Raw genomic sequence first — 21,777 nt, forward strand, 5'->3', positions numbered from 1 at the left:
TTAATTATGATCAGTCTTGGTGTGGCTCTCTTTGGGTCCAACTTGTTTGGGCCTCTCTGTGCTTCCTGAAATTGCATGTCTATTTGCTTCACCAAATTCGGGGTGTTTTCTTTCATTATTTTTTCAAATAAGTTTTCAATTTCTTGTTCTTTCTTTTCTCCTTCTGGCACTCCTATAATTCAAATATTGGTATGTTTGAAGATGTCTCAGAAGTTTGTTAGCTTATCCTCATTGGGGGGGATTCTTTTTTCTTCTTGCTATTCCAATTGAATGTTTTCTTTTTTCTTCTTTATGTCCTAAATCATTGATATGATTCTTAGCTTCATCAACTCCACTGTTGGTTCCCTGTGAATTTTTCTTTATTTCACTGAGTGCAACCTTCATTTCTGCCTGGGTCTTTTTCATTCTCTTGAAGTACCCAATGAGTTCCTTGAGCACCCTGATAACCAGTGTTTTGAATTCTGCATCTGATACATTGCTTTTCTCCATTTCATTTAGTTCTTATTCTGTAGTTTTATTCTGTTCTTTCATTTGGGCCATATTTCCTTGTCTCTTCATTTTGGCATGCTCCCTATATTTGTTTCTGTGTTTTAGGTAGAGGTGCTTTGCCTCTCTGACTTAGTAGCATGGTCTATTATAGAAAACAGCCTCAGTAATTTCGATGGCACAGAGCCTTAGGCAATCACCAGGGCAGAGCCACCATGTCCCTACTCTGTGGCTATGTGTGTGTGGGGGGGGGTACTCAGAGGGGACAATGCCACTGTCTGGAGCTTTGTCATGGAGGAAGCTGTCTCTCTACACTGCCTTGATGCCAGATACTTCCATTTTTCCCCATATGCCACTGATGCCCTTCCAGCTTTTGCCCTGGTGCTGAAGCCCAGAGGAATGAGTCTGTGTAAGTCCTAAATCCATTGTAGGCCCTTTAAGAGGAGACTCCTGAGAATCCCCCAGTTTCTTCCACTGCCCCAACCCCCACTGGTTTTTACAGCCAGAAGTTTTGGGGACTTACCTTCCTGGTGCTGGAACTCTGGGCTGGGTAGTCTGGTCTAGGACCAGGATCCCTCACTCCCAAGGTATTCATCCAATTTTTATCCACCACACATGGGTGTGGGATTGCCCATTTTGTGTCCCTGCAAGTCCACATCTCTCTGCACCTCTCCATGTCTCACTCCTCCCACCTATTTGGATGAATGTGGCTTCTTTAATTCATAGCTGTCATACTTCCACACAACTTGATCTTCTAATGATTCTGGGTGATATTTGTTTTATAGCCTAGTTGTAATTTTTGCTGTGGTTGTGCAAGGAAGCAAGGTGTGTTTACCTCCGTCTTAACCAAAACTATAGTGTATTTTTTAAATCACTGATTAATTTTTCAGTAAAATTTTTAAAGCATCAACTAGGAGCTAGGTACAGAGATGGATGCTGAATTAAAAAGGCCAGTTATGAGGCAGTATATAAATGAATTATCCCACTTTATTGTGTATTTATAACTAAACTGAAAGGATAAACACTGAAATAAGAGCAGTTATTACCTCCTGATCATGAGATTGTGGGTTAAATATATTTTCTATAATGATTATGTATTTTGCTTCTGCTATAAGAGAAAGAAGCAGCACCACTTTTTAAAATCAGGCTAACCACTCCCAGGATCAAAAATGTGTCTCACTCATATGTTCTCTCACCTCTCGCTGACACTCTAAACACAAGTATGATGCCTGCTTCAGCCACAGCCATCCCATGACCATTGAGAAAAGGCCAAAAACATTGTTGATACACTCTCTTTGACACTTCTGAGCTGCTGAACTGAAACCACAGGCACCCTCACATTTCTAGACTTCCTGTTATATGAGAGAAATAATTCTCTATTTTTTAAACCTCTGTAAATCAAGTTTTCTGTTACTTGCAATTGGAAGGATTCTGGCTGACAAGGTAACATACTAATACAGGACATGTTATATAGCTAGTATGTGCAACGCAACATGTTTATTTTGATCGAGTAGAGCTTAAAGACTGATGTTAATTGTCCTACCAACTTCTGACTCCACAGTCTCCTCACTGAACTTCCTAGGAAACAGAACCCAGAAAAAGTGGGTAGTGGGGATTCTAGTTGCACAGGGGAGCACTGCCTGCAGTGAAAAAAATGAGAGAGCTACTCCTATGGCTTACAATATTGCCTAGCATTCCCACTTCTGAGAATATATCCTAAGAAAAGAATCATAGATATAATTATGCTTATATGCAAATATTCTTCATTTATATATACCAGAAATAGAGGTAAGGAACCCAATGTTAAATAATTGGGATAGGCTAAAAAACACTTTTGCAGTCACCAATGACATTGGAAAAGGCACACAATACATTCATGAGTGAAAAATAGATAACAAAACTATATGTAAAGTGTGATCCCAATTTAGAGAACTAGCAAAACTAACAAACATACATGTGTAATTAAAGAAATGGAAAGGGTATACACTGTAATATTGATAGTACTACCTATTACAAGGGTGTAAAATGGCAATGTTATTTTATATTTGAGCATTTCTGTCTTTTTAAGAAATCTTCTAAAATGAATTTATTTTCTTATGCAGTTTTGATATGAAAAGTTTTTAATAGCACTTTCTCGTAGAATAATCTGTGCACTCTGACCAAGATGTTGGCCTCATTGACATCAACTTTGTCTAATATCTGACTGATGACCTAATGAAGGTAATAAGAAACTATTTATTTTTGTTTTAAAAATAAACTGATGCCAACAGCTGCAAGCTACGCTGTAGAAACAGATAAGGAAATTTTATGTTTCCAGGTGAATTTGTATTATATAAATGGGGTATGTTTTTAAAATTCCATGAATACAGTTTGATGCTGCTGATTCCAGAAAAAAATATTGATATTTCCTTAAATAAGTTTATTCTATATTGAAATTCATACCCTTACATGAAAAGGAATGATCTTGGAAACAACATAAATAAGTGTTAATTTACTGTGTCATTGATAAAAAGCAAGTCTATTTACATCCTTGTCTTGCCATTGGACGTCATTATACAGGAATAGTAGCTATCAAGCAGGTTTGATGTTTTACCATCTGAGGACATTTGCTCCTAGAGCTCAAGTTCCCAAATCAGATGACCTGGATCTGTGTCCCAGCTCAAGTACTTGAGTGTCCTATTAAGTACTTGTTTCACGTCTCCGAATTTCAGTTTTCTCATCTGTAAATAGGCATAAAAGAGTGTCTATCTCATAAGGTTGCTCTAAGGATGAAATGAGAGAATTCACACTGAGGTCTTAGTTTAATACCTGGCCCATTGGAATCTGATAAAAAGTAGTATTTTCTAACCTGGTTTCAACTCACATGTGGAGATAAATTATGGATCTGGAATATTAGATTATTTTTTATTTTTATTTTTTACTTCCAACAAAATATTTTTATTTATTATAAAGTAAAATGTATAATAATTAAAATCAAATGACAATAATAGCTTTTAGAAAAAATAAAGACAAAACAAATCTCTTGCTTTGTTTCTATTTCCCAGTTGTCATCCCCAAAGGTATCTGCATTCAACTTAAATTTTAATTGTCTTCTATTTACCCCATTTTCCAACTGTAAATATGTCACATTTTTTCCAGTTTTATTGAGAAATAACTGACACACATAACTACATCAATTTAAGATATACAGCATGATTGTTTAATTTACAAATACTGAGAAATGATTCCCACAACAGGCTTAGGTAACAGCCATCATCTCATATAGATACAATAAAAAGAAAAACTTCTTATAATGAGAACTCTTAGGATCTACTCTCTTGACAACTTTCTTATATATCATACAGCAGTGTTAACTATAGTCATCATGCTGTACTTTACATCCCTAGAACATGTAAATCTTATAACTGGAAGTTTGGACCTTTTGAGCACCTTCTTCCAATTCCTCCTCCCTACCTACCAACCTCTGCTAATTATCAATCTGATCTTTTTCTAGCTGTCTGGTGTGGGTTTGTTGGGGGAAATTATATGTTCTTTTAGATTCCACATAAAAGTGAAATCATATGGTATGTTGTCTTTCTCTGATTTATTTCACTTAGCATAAAGCCTTCCATCCACATTGTCGCAAATGGTAGGATGACCTCACTTTTTAATGGCTGGATAAAATTTATATTATATGTCATGTTTTGTATATAATATAAATATATATATATTCATATATACACATGTATTTATATATAAATATATAAACATATATTTATGTTTATAGCAATTTTAGTTATTTACAATAGCTGGGACATGGGAACAACCCAGGAATCCATCAGTGGATGAAAAAGTTGTGTATGTGTGTATATACACCACAATATATAACATATATATTATATACATATATTTATATTATATCAACATATATTTATATATTTCTATTTTATCCAGGAGGCCCCAGCGTCCTGGATGAAAAACCCATGTTGGAGAGACATAATTGACTTTAAAGTCCCAATTTGACATCATTTATTTAATGACTAATGTGCTGCTGGGGAAAAATGTTGGATGTTTTGGACCACTGGAAATATGCTATAGCATGGGTATTACAGAAGGTAGTTATCCCTATTTGCCTTATCCTATCTAGTTCTTTATAAAAAGCAATATTTATTCAATGTATTATGATTAGTAATAAAAACGATAACTGAGATCATTGCTAATTTGTATTTGGTACTTACAATGTACCAGGAAGTATCTACCATATTTTTCAGACCATAAGATGCACCTAGGTTCTAGAGGAAAATAGGGATAAAAATTTTAAAGCAAAAAATGTGATAAAATACTTAATAACATAAATAACAATATTTCACCACTGTAAATGTAAACAGAACTCAACAGCAGCATTAACAACCATTATTCCTCCCAAATTATGGGGCATGGGTTTTATAATCCAAAAAATACTGTATGTATTATCTCATTTAATCTGCACAATTAACCAATGAAGTAGGTTCTTTTACTATCCCTATTTTTAGATGAAGAAACTTAGGTACAAAAAGACAGACAAGTGCTGAGACAATATATAAACATAATGTTTAAAAATAAAAATAATAAAGTAATAACATAACAACAGCATCATCAATAAATTCCTGTGATGTGCCAAACACAGCACTGGATGCTTTCTAAACATCATCTCTTTTTTTTTTAATATTTTGTAAAGATTTTATTTATTTATTTTTAGAGAGGGAAGGGAGAGAGAAAGAGAGAGAGAGAGGGAAACATCAATGTGCAGTTGCTGGAGGCCATGGCCTGCAACCTAGGCATGTGCCCTGACTGGGAATCGAACCTGCAATGCCTGGTTCGCAGCCCACGCTCAATCCACTGAGCTACAGCAGCCAGGGCTAAACATCATCTCTTGTGTTTACAAAAACCTTGCACTACTTCCATTTAATGGATGAGAACTTAAGTTAGCTTAGGCAAGGTATAGGTCGGTCTGGCCCAAAAGCCCTCTTTGTCAGGCAATTTCCCTTCTGGGGAGGGTAGGGGGAAGGACTTATCAGATCCCTGAAGCTCTCTCTGTACCTGAAAAAGATGTTAGAGTGGCATAGAATTTTAGAATTATCAGATCCAAGCCCCTCATTTTATGGATGTGGAAAGGGGTCAAGACCTGCATGAGGCAATGAGAATGCCAGGACTAAAATCCTGGTGTCCTGACTCCCAGGACTGTGTCCTTGCAGTGACGTGGTGAGGGCCATTCACACTGAGTCAGCCACCTCTGTAAGAGTAAAAGCAGAAGAAAAAGCCTGACAGTTTCAAAGTGATCACATCAGCCTGTCAGCCCTCCTTCCATGCCTTCCTGACCCGAGGACTGACTGCTGTACATACTGCCTGGGATATTCAGAGCTAGGAATAATAGAGAAACTTGAGGAAAGAATTCCTGATCTACCTAGAGCCAATTTCCAATACGATTTTCCTGAAATAGAACTGGAAATCAATGGAGAAGAAGGTTGGCTCAGGCACATGTGAGTCTCTTTTGTAGACACAAAGCACAACACAGCCAAAGTCTTTGAGAACATGGTCTAAATCAGCAAGTCCCAAGAATCCTTTCTAAATGCACATCTTTCCTAGTTTCTGCACTGGATAAAAATAATTAAACTCTCTCACAGAGAAGTTTTTTAAAATAGAGGTTTGGTGGTGTGAAATTTAAATTCATTCATTATATAATCTTTGAACTACAACAGTTGTTTACTCTGCTTTGATTTCTAAGCCTTCCTTTGATGGAAAATATTAATATTTATCATTTTTCTCATGTTGGAGTAATGAGAATCTTAAGTGTTTATGAGAAGGCATTTAAATATTACAGTATGGTAGATGTGTTTGTTTTCTAATTTATATTCCTCTGTCTTTAACATCAACCAGCATTAATTTTTTCTGCTAAATCCTGATTATTGTTCATTAACATTTTCGGTAAACTTTATATGGCCAGACTTGAAGGCCTGTACATTATTTGATAGCCAAAGAGAATATGAGAGTCCACCAAATAACACAGGACTATAGGAAAGACCTATCCCTGATTTTAAAAGTGAAAACTGACACGCCTGTTTAACCACTAGCCAGAAATAGTAGACAGAGCAACACTCCAGGTTTAATGACAGCAATCACAGATAATACATATTGAGCACTGACCACTCATAAGGCATTGTGAAGGCATACTTTACGTCATCCTCACACCTGATTCTCACAACAACTCTAAGAGCTACCAGAGGTGTCCAATCTGCAGCCCATGGGCCACATGCAGCCCAGGGTGGCTATGAATGAGCCCTAACACAAAATTGTAAATTTACTTAAGACATTATGAGGGGTTTTTTTGTGATTATGCATCGCCGTGTATTTAATGTGTGGCCCAAGACAACCCTTCTTCTTCCAGTGTGACCCAGAGATGCCAAAAGGTTGGACACCCCTAATTAGTAGTCTTAGTGTCTTTATTTTACAGAAAAGTGACATGCAGAGAGGTTGAATACTTTACTCAAGATTACACAGCTAATGAGAAGCAAAGCCAGAAGTCATCCCTCAGAGCCAGACAGGAGGCTCTCTATACTCCCTTCCTTATGAGCTAGTTATTGACTCCCCAGCATTTGAAAATTCCAATTATCTGTGCAGCATAAATAACCCATCTGCATGGAGCAGAAAGAAGCCTTCAGAACCCAGACTTTTAGATCTTGATGATAGTGATAGGACATAATTCATTCAGTCTACAATAGGCCACACATTGTTCCATGCACAGGGATACATCAAGAAACAGGGCCAACAAGACCCTTGACCTTGGAGGAACAAATTTTCTAAAGAGGTAAAGCAGGCAACATTAATGCAATAAACAAGGCATTATCTCCAATAAGGGGAGGAAATGGGAGGCAGTACTGTTCAAGGAATGATAGGAAGGTCTGAGGTCCCAGACTTCAGCAGATTTCACTTACTTAAACTCCCCCACACAACCAAGACTGAATTAACAAAGAAGTAATGGAGGACAGCCCAGAAGTCTATGGGTCTATGGCAGTGTGCTAAGTGCAACACTGAATTAATTCTAAATTAGGCACCTATACCACTTACCTTACATGGGGACCAGGTGCTGGGAAGACAGCATCAGCAAAATACCCACTGATCCTGACTTTGTAGAGCTTAAAATCCAAAGAAAAAGACTCATTGATCAAAACCTAGAGGTTAAATAGAAGCTATAAAAAAGTGTAAGTCAAGAAAGCAAAAGATAGGACCTAACCTACAGAAGACTAAGAAAGAAGGTTGTGGCCCTGGACAGATAACTCAATTGGTAAAAAGCTTCCACCAGACTCTCTTTGAGGCACTCTTTCTTACAACCCAGCCATGATACAATTAGGAATCCCAAGCAGCCACATGTAGATGTTTTGGCTAAACACCTCAGCTGAGATTCCAGCACGTAACCTATATCAATGGTCAGACATGTAAGTTAGGAACTTTAGAGATGGCAGCAGCCCTCAGCCATTGAGTCACCCCAACCTTTGAATCTTCCCAGATGAGGTCCCTGTTGACATAAGAACCATTCAAACTGCCCCCGCCAGGTGGCTCAGTTGGACAGAGCATCCAGATACACCAAGGTTGCAGATCTGATCCCCTGCCAGGGCACATGGAAGAATCAACTGATGCATAAATGCATAAATAAGTGGAACAACAAATTGATGTTTCTCTCTCTCTTTCATTCTCTCTCTCTCATTCCCCACTTCTCTAAAATCAATAAATAAACATTAGAAAAAAAGAGAGAGAAAAAAAGAAAGGTCATCATTCTGCCACTGACTCTACCTATGACCCAAAGCAAGTCATTTCCCCTCTTTAAAAACAGCTTTCCAACAAGCTTCCTTCAACCCTTTCAAAAAAAAAAAATCTTTTAAGCCCTAACCAGTGTGGTTTAGTTGGTTGGAGCATCATCCCTCAAAGTGAAAGGTCACCGGTTTGATCCCAGTCAGGGCACATGCCTATTTTCGGGTTCAGTCCCCAGTTGGGGCACATATGAAAGGCAACAGATCCAAGTTTTTCTTGCACATCAATGTTTCTCTCCCACTCTTTCTCCCTCACTTCCCCCTTTCTAAAAAATAAATTAATTAAATTGTTTAAAAAATCCTTTGAACCTGTGATTCCAACATATAAAAACTGTATGTTGTTCCTTCTTCCACCAATCACTAGATCCAAAACTGCTCTTCCTCGTCCCTCAGTCCCTGTCATTCTGTTCCTCTGCACCCCTTCAGTGATGACTTTGTTCTTAATTTTTCACTGCTACATGGCAGAGGCATCAGATCAGGAAGGACATGGGTCTGATATCACATCGAGGGCAACAGGGGATATAGGAGACACGCTGGCAGAACACAGGTGAAAGAAATGGGAAGGAATCAGGTTACACAAATGGCACCCATGTCCAAAAAGCACATTAACAGGTGAAAGAGAAGCCTATGGAGATGGCAAGCATTAGGGAGGCATTAGTCAAGATCATAACTGATGTCTGGCAAAAAAAAAGGAAAAAGCAGTCTGGCAGAAGGTGCTCAGAGGAGCAGGCCAGCAGAAGGGAGGTCTGGACAGCAGAGAGCAAAGCTGCAGCCACAGAATGAGATTCAGGGCCAGGGCCACTCCCGAGAGAACACCATCCAAACTGCACACTTTGACCTCCAGGCCCTGCATGACCAGACCAACCTCACTTGGTGCCAGTGCCTGCTTAAATCTCCATGATTGAGCCATAGAGGCCTTCTTTCATCTCTCTGAGCACATTAAGCTCTGTCCCCTTAAGGCTGCAGTAAAGGCTGTCCCTTCTGCCTGAAATGCCACCTTACCAGCTCTTCATCAAAGGATGAGCTCTTCCTCTCTCTCATCCTTTATTTAGGTCCCAGCTCAAATATCACCTCCTCCTCTTTAGCTACCCTATCTCAGTAAGTTACCTCTTTCACAATCACTGTACCTTACACTCTTTCTTGCCAGTATTTTATAATTACTTGGTAATTTATAATTATATTTGTTCAATTGCATATTTTCCATCTCCTCCACTGGACTACTGGGGGCAAGGACTATGCCTGCCTTGTTCACTGATGTATAACCAAACCTAACACCATGCCTGATGTATAACAGGCAACAATAAGTGCATTAGTAAAGTAACAGTGAATAAGGAATGACTCATACCCAAGACAAACTGGCAGGAACAACCATGGGGCCTAGGAACTAAAACTGGGATATCAGACAGGTCAGAGGGTATTACCAGGCTGTCATTCCATACTCCATCTGCCTGCTTACCTTAACTGCAAGGTACTACCTGCTTCCAGATCCTGAACACACTTGACTGCCATTAGTGTAGGCTTCTCCTAGCACACAAATACAGGCTCACAAGAACCTGACCAACACCAAGTAAAGAAAGCTGCTTGTGCAAACCTATCACATTCACTGATTAGTATTCAGTCATTAGAGTAGCTAATACATGCCAAGGGCTTTCTACATGTAATCTCATTCACCCCTCACAACATCCATAGGTAGTTACCATTATGAGCACCATTCTAATAGACATAGCCAAGAAATTGTCCATGCTCACACACCTGATAATGGGTACAGTCACATGTAGAGTAATATATGTATCTGTGAACTCTAAACAACACTATTCATTACATGAAAACAGAATGGCACACATAGTAGAAGCCATAAAGATGTAGACCCTTGCTAATCCTAGTGTGGCCAATGGACTAGAAGCATCTGCATCACCTGGGAGTTTGTTAGAAATGCAGAAGTTTCTGGCCTCACTTGGACCCTCGCCCATAGTTGCAGCCAGTCCCCAGCCCATGGGAATTGGACCCAGCTGTTGTATGTTCACTAGGAAGCCAAACATGGCTAATTCCTCTAGGCCAAGGAAAGCTTGGCCTACTGCCTCTTGGAAGTTCAAGAGGCTAGAGGAAGCCATAGCTTAGGGGAATTTTTCTGTCCCACTCAGAGGGGCCAAGACAGAGAGGGCCTCAGCTGCCAATTTATCTGTAGCCATGGGCTGCTGAAGCTTCCTGGCCTTGCTTTTACCCCCTCAGCTAAAAGAACCCAGAAACTAGGATTTCAAACTGCAGTGCACCTATTATTTCTATATCCCAGGAACACTTCCCCTCTTCTGAAGGTATCAGGGCCTCCCATTAATCAGGGTTTCTCTGCATGCACAGCCATGCGGTCATATGCCACAAAGGCACCATTCTCATATATATTTGTAAAGACAAAACACTTTCCCTTCCCTTTACTCAGCCATCTTCTTGTTGTTATACCCCTTCCGTACACTCTGCATCTGTTTCTATCTCTCAGGCTTTCCCCTGCTCTCCTTTGGACACTACCTTTTGCTTCATCAGGCCAGTACCCAGGACAGGTTGAACAGGAATCTTTAGCACTCCAGGGTTAAAACAACCTTATTCCAGCAGATTAAACATCACCTATCACAACAAAGCAGGTACTGTCCTGTACTAAATGGAGAGATAAAAACTGCAGCACGTATTCTTTTTTTCAAAACTGAAGACATGGGAAGAAGACATCAAGTCTTACCAAAAATGAAAATTTTGTTCGTACTACATACCACACACTCCAATGATTAAATGACTACAGACCATACTCTCCTCCAGCCTATGCCCAACTAAAATATGTGTTCATTAAACTTCATGAGAGTATTGATGCTTCACACTATCTAGGATAGGTTTTAGCTCCAATAGCTGTGAGTCTGAGAAAGTGCAGAATATACTGGTTTTTAATGGAAATCTGATTGTTAATAAGAAGAGGTAGATCCAAAACAAGAAACACTAATAAATATATAAAAAGATTCAGAGTCTTTAAATTCCAGAATACTATCAAGGTATTCTTTTGCAAAAGAATGTTTCTGGGCCTCTTAACCAGTTTCTCAGCACACATAAAAATATCCCTAAAATATATAGTTTTTTAACTATATTAAACCCTCCAACAAAAACAGTTTTCTACTGTTTCTCTTTTTTTCCCTATTAAGTCAAGAGAGCAGAAAAATAAAACTATTACAGGCACACCTCAGAGATACTGCAGGTTTGGTTCCACACTATGCTAATAAAGCAACTATTGCAATAGAGCAAGTCATAATCTTTTGCTCGGGGATGGTTTTGCCTTGAGTTTGTAAAAAACACACCTGTGAAGCGCAATAAAATGAGGTATGCCTATACATTGCGAAATGACCTCCTAGTGAGTAGAGAAGCTCAGGAAATGCTGAAAAGTGAAATTATGGTGTGCAGGGTAAGAGAAATTCAGGCCAAGAATGCTTCTGGGCCCTGAATATAAGGTTTTAAATATAAATATTCAGATGCAAACAAAGTATACATATTTTCTGTGAGGTTAAAAAAGCTTTTAAAAGGAAAAGATTCCCACATATTATGGATAATCCAGCATATTAAAGATTTAATCAAATTAGTTTAGTTATTCTACTCTTAACTGGAGAGTGTGGGTACCTACAAATTTTTTTTAAAGAAAACAAACCTTGCCCTGGCTGGTGTAGCTCAGTGGATTGAGTGCGGGCTGTGAACCAAAGGATCACTGGTTTGATTCCCAGTCAGGGCACATGCCTGGGTTGCGGGCCAGGTCCCCAATGGGGGCCATGTGAGAGTCAACCACACCTTGATGTTTCTCTCTTTCTCTTTCTCCCTCCCTTCTCCTCTCTCTAAAAATAAATACATAAAATCTTTTTAAAAACTCTTATAAAGTCTTAAAAAATAACTAAAAAAAAAAAGAAAACAAATCTTTATAATAGGTACCCTCTCTAAAAGTGGTTCATTTTAAGCTGCAATGGATTAGAATGTAAGAATGTTATAAGTAAAATGGGTTGTGTTTTCTATGAACAATAATTTAAACCTTTTCAATAACATGGGCTCACATGGCTGATGAAAGCATGCAATTCAGTAACCTCTGAACATGCTTTTAATGGGTTAATACTTTTTTTCAGCCATGACAACTGGAACAGACTAAATACCAGGAAGAAAAATAGAGCCTAAAACTCAACTTTGAAGAGAATCCTGACTCAGGTTAGAGATACAAGGGGGTGGGGTCATTGGGATCCTTGGTAATTAACCCCAAAGATACCCCCTGGGGGGTTGAACCCCAGGGCACAACCTGTAGTTAGTTCAAATTCCATGAGAGATTTGTGATGAGACATTATCTCTTTCACTCCCAAAGCCTTCAAAATGCTACTTTCTAGATATTCCGTTCACCACCCAAGGCTTTCACCTGTTAGATTGTACCTGATTCATTTCACATTCTGTTGTTTGAATCAGTGATTCTCATTCCTAAATGCACTTCAGAATCACCTGAGAAACTCAGAAATGAAAATACTAATGCCTGCCTTCCACACTCTGATTTTAATTTATCTGGATGGGACCAGCCTGAGGTGATTCTAACTTGCAAGAGGGCTGAGAATCACTGGTTGCAAAGTAGTCCAAACAGGTTAAAGTTATATGAAAAAGGAGTCACTATAATTGGGCTAAATAAATTTACATTAGGAGGCAAGATGCCTCAAATTCCTATCTTAACCAGATATAATATGGTACTTTATGGATCCCAGATTTCTCCCCCTGGAATTTAGATAGACTTAATTTCATGGAAGAAATATATCTATTTGCCCATGATACTCAAGTTTTTACAAAGGACTGAAGAAGTTCTGGACTTTGTATGCAAAACAGAAACAAAACCAGTACAATTAAAGATAATATATTTCACCTAGTATTCAAAATATGATAAATAAGGAAACAGAGCATGGTGCATAAAGTTGTGATTTTTATTAATAACAGTTAGAATAAAATTAAAGCTAGCACTATTGACTGCCAATTACTGTGTTAAGCACTTCCCATGGACTACCTCACTGAAAACTTAAAACATCACTCTACAATAGGAATTATAACCCCTATTTCACAGATAAGGAAATTGAGGCTCAAAGAGAGTGGGACACTTTTTCCCAGAGTCACACAGCAAAGGAAGTGGCAGAACCAACATCAGAATTCAGCTCTTTTGCCCTCTAGAGTCCATTCTTTTAACCACATCATCTCTCACCTAGAACACTCAAGAGTTTCCTAAGAACTTGCTACTCCAAGTACAGTCCCTGGGCCAGCAGCATCTGCCTGTTATACTGAAATATGGAACTCAGGCCCATATCAGATCTTCTGAATCAGAATCCACATTTTAAGATAAGCAGGAAGTTCATATGTACATTAAAGTTAAAGAAGCACATGCCTACCCAGTTTTCCCACATCAATTATTACCTCTCACAAATTTATCATCCATACTGCCTCTACACTTTTTAGAAAACAAATCCAATAATTTCATTTCTCTACTTAAGACTGTTAAGTGGTTTCCCAAATGTCCCTGAATTAAGTCCAAAATTCCTTTACAATACAGGTAATTCGACTCTGCCTATCACCCATGCCTGCCCCTTCAGCCTCATCTCCCCCTCCCCTATCCATTGATTTTTATACCCCAGGCCCAGAGACCATTTTGCTCATCAAATCCCAACTCACCCTTCCTTCATCCCTTCCTTCTTTTCTTCCCCTAAGCTCCTCCCAACTAGAATGTACTTCCACTCACCACCATGACCCTCCAAGTCAGCCACATTCAGTGGCCACAGTGTCTGGCACAGAGCTAGGAGAAGGATAAATGAGATGAATAAATACATATTTAGGATACTGAGGGCCTCAGTTCTTTCCTTTGTCTATCTGCAATTTGCTCTTGCTGTGATCCTCATTCCTTTTTTTCTTCCCTATCCCCTGCATCACCCCTTTTCTCTAACTCACCTCCTTCTCAGTAACTTCATTGCTATTGAAGTTGCCAGCTTTAGAAAGGAGCACTGCCATGTCCACATGACCTAGGATTTCTCCCCAGCTGGAGGACAACTGCTCCACTTTAACCCTGAGGCTCCTGGAATAGACTCGGTCTTTCTAGAAGTGGACAGAAGGCCCCACTAACAAAAGCAGGCTGCTTTTCAATCCACGATTTAATACATAGATAGAACCATAGATCAGGAACCTCTATGCAGGCAGAGCAGAGCAAAAAGCTTCACTATCTCTTGGCCCACAAAAGAGAGTGTCACTGAGCTGACAAAATGGGTTATCAAGAGTTGTGGGTAACTTCATATATTAAATGTGATGGCCAGGCTTACTATTCTAAGAAAACAAATGGAAAATCCTTTTATAAAATAGATTTCTGACTCAAGTTTAAATCTCGAGTAAATCTGATATATTTTCAAATATCAAGTTTACATATAATAAAAGAAGGGGTTCTATTCATCTATTGAATACAAACTATTGAGTGCCTGACAACACTGAAAGCTTTAAGCACAGTACCCTACTTAATCTTCATCATCACTTTGAGGTAAAAATGCTTATTATCCTATTTATAGTAAAAGCCAAGAGCTAAGTAACCAGCCTAAGAGATAGGGCTGAGAATTAAATCATAAGCCTACAGACTACCACTCTCTATTTCCTCTCTGCTACATTTTGCTATTTGGATCTATTTCTCATCTGAGAAATTATAGACATTGACATTCCCAAAGAAATAGCCCCTTAGAGGATGATCTCAAAGTCGGAGATTTTTCTCTGCAATGTAGACATTGAAAGGAAAGTAACATGCTACACCTAATACAGGGTGGGGCAAAAGTACATTTATAGTTGTTTGTGTTGAAAATAATACAATAATAAATAATAATAGAATAAACTCTGTGTTCCACATACAACTATAAACCTACTTTTGCCCTACCTTATATTTCAAAACTGCATTAAAAGAGAAAACTGAGATTCAAGAAAAAGATGTGGGAACAGAGTTCAGGAGTACTTGTGAATGCAATTCTGCAATTATTTTTTCCAGTGTCTACTAGTGGTCATGCACTGTGCTGGAAGCTGAACGATCAGAGTGTCAGTTGGGAGAGTGCTGGATGGGATGGGGGGAGGGGGTGAATAGAGGGTGATGGGAAGAACATCTCCCATAGTGACTATCTCAGGAATGTTTAGACAGTAATTTACAAAGCTGTTACCTTATTATGTAATTATTAAGTAGAAGTCATCTTTCACACACAAGAGGTGAGGGTTGCCTGTTTTATTATCTGTGAATATGTAATTGAAAGGGTCAATGTATTTTCTAATAGGAAAAAACTTTTGTATAATTCAGAAAACTCGTGGTCATTTCAGATATCCTATGTTAGAGTATTAGATTTTAACGTATGTGAATGCAAACACAGTGTCATATTTTGTTCTCAAGTGTCTGAAAGAAAAAAAGAGAAGAAGTATTGGGAGCCAAAATAAGACTAATTTCCAAAATAGAAATGGAGCATATTGAAACTGTGTGTGCATACAAAGATATAGGGACACAGAAACATTTCCTAAAGCACTCCATCAAACATGCACAGCTATAATGCAAGGACAAACTTACCAAGTGGAAGAAATCATGAGCCTAAAGATCACATACAGTACTATGAGGCCTCCAAAATCTGGCCTCCTTGCAGAAACAGGATACTTTTGACATAAGTGCTTGAGATGAAGACCATGCACCACTCTGTACCTCACTCCTCTCATTTATGAAATGAGTTAGATTCAATGATTTATAAGGTCCTTCCAGCTACATTTCATCCAGGAGGCCCCTGTAGCTAAAGAGAGATAAGCATCTAAACATGTTCAAACAAATGTGTTGAATTAATGAAATACTACAACCTTACCAATAATAAGAAAAGATACTTTATAACAATTGGTCCTGGTCTGTGGCCTAGAGAAAACAAATTAGGAGAGAAATCATTATCTAAACAGCTTCACATCTGGTGTTCCTGCTAAGCTGACTGCTGATAGAATGAAAAGAATCCTGGACTTGAAAATTAGATATTTTGGTTTAGTCTCATCTGTGACTCAAACCAACCATATGACAAACTGTTTTACCACCTAAGCCAGTTTCTTCACCTCTGTAATAAAGGTATTAAAGGTAATAAAGGCCTTGGCAGAGTAGCTCAGTTTGTTAGAACATTGTCCCAGTACACCAAGGTTGTGTGTTTGATCCCTGGTCAGGAAACATACAAGAATCAACCAATGAATGCATAAATAAGAGGAACAACAAATCAATGTTTCTCTATGTCTCCCTTCCTCTCTCTCTCTCTCTAAAATCAACCGATAATTTTTTAATTAAAATAAAACAAAGGTATAAAAAGCTATATAACATTTGTGGAACATTTACTAAATGCCAGGATTTAAATGATGTCCAAGGTTTTTGCTGCTCTAATGTTTAGTGTCTAACTAGAAGCGACATTGTATAATGGAAAGATTCCAAATCCTGTACTCAGAAAGGCTGGGTTCCCTCTCACTCTGTAAGGTAAATTCTTCTAAGCACAGACTGTCAAGTAGACTGGGTTACAATCTCAGCACTTCTATTCAGTAAGCCAAGTTAACTTGAACACACTGATTAACTGTCCTAGTTTTCTAACACATAAAATGCATAGTTCCAGCCAAGATGGAGGCATAGGTAGAAACTCTTCATTTCCTTGCACAAACAAAAGGAGGATAACGACCAATCTAAAATCAATAAACAACAAAAGTGCCAGAAAATCAAATTGCATGGAACTCTGACAACCAAGGAATTAAAGAAAATATCAACCAGAACACCCAGATAGGTAAGGTGGCGAACCTCACAGGCCAACTCAGAAAACCATGGTGAGGTGGCAGGCTGCATGGGCAGGGCTGACTGAAGGCAAAACTGAGACTCAGAGGTGGCTGTGGACTACAGTGGGTGCCATGGTGGGAGAAACTCCCAGTATCACACAAGAGTTCATTGGAAAGTGGGGCTAGAGACAAGCAGGCAAGCCACACCATTCCCTCTCTGGCCCCTCCCCAACAGGCACCAAGGCAGTGCAGCAAGGAGGGTTGCCCTGCCCAGGTGAATAGCTAAGGCCCTGCCCCCTTACAACCTATCAGCTGTGCCAAGACAAAGAAATATGGCCCAAATGAGAGAACAGAGCAAAACCTGAGAAAGAGAACTAAGCAGTGAGGAGACAGCCAACCTATCTAATGGAGAATTTAAAGCCCTGGTAGTCAAAATGCTCACAGAACTAATTGAGCTTGGTCAAAAAAATGAATAAAACAAATGAAGGACACCCAAAGTCAAATAAAGCGAAATATTCAGGGAACTAACAGTGACAGGAAGGAAAACAGGAGTCAAAGCGATGATTTGGAACAAAAGGAAAAAATAAACATCCAACTGGAACAAAATAAATTAGAAACAAGAATTCAAAAAAGTGAAGAGTCTTACAAACCTCTGGGACAACCTGAAACACTATCTGAATTAGAGGAGTGCCAGGAGGAGAAGAACAACAGCAAAAAATGGAAAACTTATTTGAACAAATAATGAAGGAAAACTTCTCCAATCTGGCAAAGGAAACAGACTTCCAAGAAGCCCAGAGAGTCCCAAAAAAGTTGGACCCAAAGAGGAACACACCAAGGCACATCATCATTATGTTACCCAAGATTAAAGATAAAGAGAGAATCCTAAAAGAAGCAAGAAGAAAGGAGAGATTACCTACTAAGGAGTTCCCATAAGGCTATCAGCTGATTTCTCAAAAGAAATCTTGCAGGCAACAAAGGGCTGGAAAGAAGTATTTGAAGTCATGAAAGGCAAGGACCTATATCTAAGATTGCTCTATCCAGCAAAGCTATCACTTAGAATGGAAGGGCAGATATAGTGCTTCCCAGATAAGGTCAGGTTAAAGGAGTTCATCTTCACCAAGCCCTTATTATATGAAATGTTAAAGGAACTTATCTAAGAAAAAGAAGATCAAAAGCATGAACAGTAAAATGACAACAAACACAACTACCAACAAATGAACCTAAAAGAAAAGAAAAACAATGAAAACAAAAACTAAGCAAACAACTAGAACAGGAACAGAATCAGAGAAATGGACATCACAGAGAGGGATTTCAGAGGGGAGGAAGAAATGAAGAATAGAGGAGAAAAGGAACAGGAAAGAAGAATCATAATTACTAGGCATAAAATAGATGGGGAAAGATAAAAATAGTATAGGAAACAGAGGACTCAAAGAACTTATATGTACGACCCGTGGACATGAACTAAGGGGGAGGAATGCGGGAGGGTTGGGTGGACAGGGTGGAGGGGAGATGAAGGGGGAAAAATTGGGAAAATTGTAATAGCATAATCAATAAAAATACTTTAAAAAATGAAATTAAATTAAAAATTTTTAATAATAAAAAATAAAGTGCATATGAAAATGGTTATATCTTGCATATAGCTTTTGAGAGTATTAAATTAACTACAATAACTAAAGTATAAATATATATTATATATCATATATATAATATATTTACACATACTATATATTTATATTAAGTATATGTATATATTAAAATATGTATTTATACATGATATAAATAATTGTATGTTTATATTACATATTAATATAATTATATATTCATATATTATATTTATATATGATTTTATTCATAATTATAGAAATATATTTATATTATATGAATGCATTATATATTCATATGTGATATATGAGTACATATAATGTAGAAATATATATTCTATAAGAATATGTATGTTTATATATAATAAAGTATTATATTTCTATATTTTATATGTAAATATATATTTATTTACTTGTTAAATGTTTCCTTTTATTACTACGTGTGTAACCCTGGATAAATCATCTTCTCAAGTATTTTTCCTCATCTGCAAATGGGAAATACAATGTTATTAAGAGATAATATGAACATGCTTTGTAATTTACACTGTCAACTGTTAGCTGTGTTTGAAAACATGCCTAATCCCTAATACAGGGGAAAATGTATACAATAATCCCCTATCTAGTACTTGGAACAGCATATTCAGTCAATGACAACAACAAAAGACATCTTCACTAAACATATCTCTCTGGTTCCAGCTCACAGCGGGTGTACCCAAAGGCTAGCAGCAGACAACACAGGGCCGCTTAACGTATTTGCGAGTCAAGGGCTGCTACACAGAACCCCTGGAGGTGAGACTTCATCTCCCAGGAGACACCTCGAAGCACGAAATGGCACGTTGGGAGGTGGAGTACAAGCCCACCCCACCCCCCTACCTGAGACTGGACTCAAACTCCCAGAAGCCTCCGCCGCGAGGTGAGAGACGCAGCGGCCCTCCCTAGTCCCAGACTGGACTTTGGTCCAAGACTTTCTGAAACAATCGCACGTGTCTGAGAGACCTCAGAATAATGCAGGCGGCAATCTTTCACAAGCAAGACCTCATTTAGATTTTGGCTCCAGGTAGCATCTTTGTGCCACATGAACAGGGAGCCTTAAGTTCTTTCTTCCCAGATAAGCACTGTGAGAGGCTGGTCCCAGGACACACAGCAGAGGCATAATTTGATCCTATAGAGAAAGCTTAAGTCCAGCTCCAATTCCAGTAACGGGCCCCCTTCTCCTCCAGTGTCCCAGGTGAATATACCTTTTAATCCTTGAATATTTTCACATGAAAACATTAAGTTATGAAATAGGTATAAGGAAGTCCAACAGACTACTGAATGACTTCTCCCACAATAACGAGTCCGATGCTTTCAGTTTTTTGAAAATTAAGTGTGAAATTCTCTCCTGAAATACTGCCTTTCCAGTACCCTGCTCGGTTCCAGTCCCGAGTATGTGTTCAACCCTACCCTCCCTTTGGGGAGCCCAGAGCTGGCTGTTTCACACAGGTACGTTGGGGCAGAGATCCCTGCTACTTGTCTATGAAACTAAGAAACCATCCAGAAGCGGCCAGTACCAACTACACCACCGGGGCCGGGAACTGAGGCATCCTGGGAAAACTGGCGTGGCGTGCCTCAGTTTACCCACTTACAAAATGCAGCGGAGGCAGGGCAGGTTAGAGTTTGGGCCGTTGCTCAGTAACTGGCTCTGAAAAGGTCCGAGAGTGGTCTGGGGGTGGGAGGTGAGGGTCTTCCTGACACACCCCCACCTCCCAACAAGCTGCGCGGGCCCAGCTCCGCCCCACTGGGCAGCCTAGGTGGTGGTGACAGGACGCGCGCGTGCAACCCATACCCAAGCCCCAGAAACACTGTTCCACTTGTGCTTGCCCCGCCGCCCCTACCTTCCAAGATCTTGGCAGCTGGGAAGTGACAGACAGAGGGAGGGAGCGCGGGACAGAAGCAGTGCCTGAGCGTGTGCCCACCGGGGGTGCTGCCTGAGGGGCCCGGGAACAGAGGGCAAAAACTCCAGCGACCAGTCAGAGCAGAGTGGTGACTACAATTCCCACAAGGTCCCGCGGTGGGAGCGGACTCGAGATGGCCGTCCTTCTGGGGGACAGGCATGAGGGCCAATAGGCACAGAGTAGCGCCTCCACCCAGCGAATCAGAGGCTGTTCGGGGGCGGAAAACACTGTCTCTCCAGAGAAGCTGAAGTGAGAATTCCCCTAGAGAGGAATTTTTGTCTTAAACCTCACAATCTTTGTATTTTTTTTCGAATTGAAAAAGTAACAGAATTAAGATATGATGCGTTTTACTTCCTTCTTTCTTCCCAAACCATACCTTCCTTTGTTTATGTTTCTGTCAGAACAGAGACTCACAGGCCCTTCCCTGATTCAGTTTACTACACTTGGGTTTCCCTTGTTTTCTTAGTAAAGTTGCACCACAGGTTCCACACCCGTCCTTTCTCCACTTTTTATATAATTTTTCTCCTTAGCACTTGTCACTACCAAGCATTGTCTATATTTTTTTTTATCTTTATCCTCTTACCTACTAAAATAAAAGATCTATGCAGATGTGGATTTTCTGGTCACTGCAGTATTTCTAGCACCTAGAAATATATATCATGTATAGTATAATATATATACATGTAAAGCTATATATTATATTAGTATATATAGTAGGCATTCAGTAAATGTACCTTGAATAATGGAATGAATTATTCTCTATTCTGTCTTTGCTGCATATCAATTAAATCCAGCTCTTACCACCATGGAGCCCTTGTGCTTTTTCTTTTTTTTTAATTCAAAATCATTCTCCTAATATAGTTTGTGCAAAATGCCATGTGGGTACTAGAGAAATCACTGAATCAAAATGAGTTCCTAACCTTAAGATGCTTCTGGCTTAGTCGGGTATGAGAGGTAAACTTAATTCTGCAATAAATGCAATTGAAGATTGCAGAGCAGCTAAATAATTTTCACAAAGTTGTACAACTTATAAGCAGGTACTGGAATCCTGGCCTTCAGGCTCTTGTAGTACACCATGTCACTTCTGACAGTGAGCTCACTTCTTCAAAATTGCCTCCT

General features: G+C 39.0%; 1 protein-coding gene across 4 annotated transcripts in view; it reads right to left on the reverse strand.

Annotated features, from left to right (window-relative positions):
• FHIT (fragile histidine triad diadenosine triphosphatase) overlaps nucleotides 1–20,738 on the reverse strand; it is a 1,461,545-nt gene extending 1,440,807 nt beyond the window's left edge. For 2 of the 4 annotated variants that reach the window (XM_045832303.1, XM_045832304.1), the window contains exon 1: nucleotides 20,599–20,738. The gene's annotated coding sequence lies outside the window, so the exon portion shown is untranslated. Of the gene's footprint in view, nucleotides 1–3,012; nucleotides 3,083–20,349; nucleotides 20,464–20,598 lie in introns of those variants that run through there. The other 2 variants (XM_045832305.1, XM_045832306.1) reach the window with 2 other exon arrangements.
• Nucleotides 20,739–21,777: the final 1,039 nt, after the last annotated feature.

Source organism: Phyllostomus hastatus, unplaced genomic scaffold, assembly GCF_019186645.2.
Source record: "Phyllostomus hastatus isolate PE091 unplaced genomic scaffold, TTU_PhHast_1.1 phas_contig_16, whole genome shotgun sequence".
Taxonomy (NCBI): domain Eukaryota; kingdom Metazoa; phylum Chordata; class Mammalia; order Chiroptera; family Phyllostomidae; genus Phyllostomus; species Phyllostomus hastatus.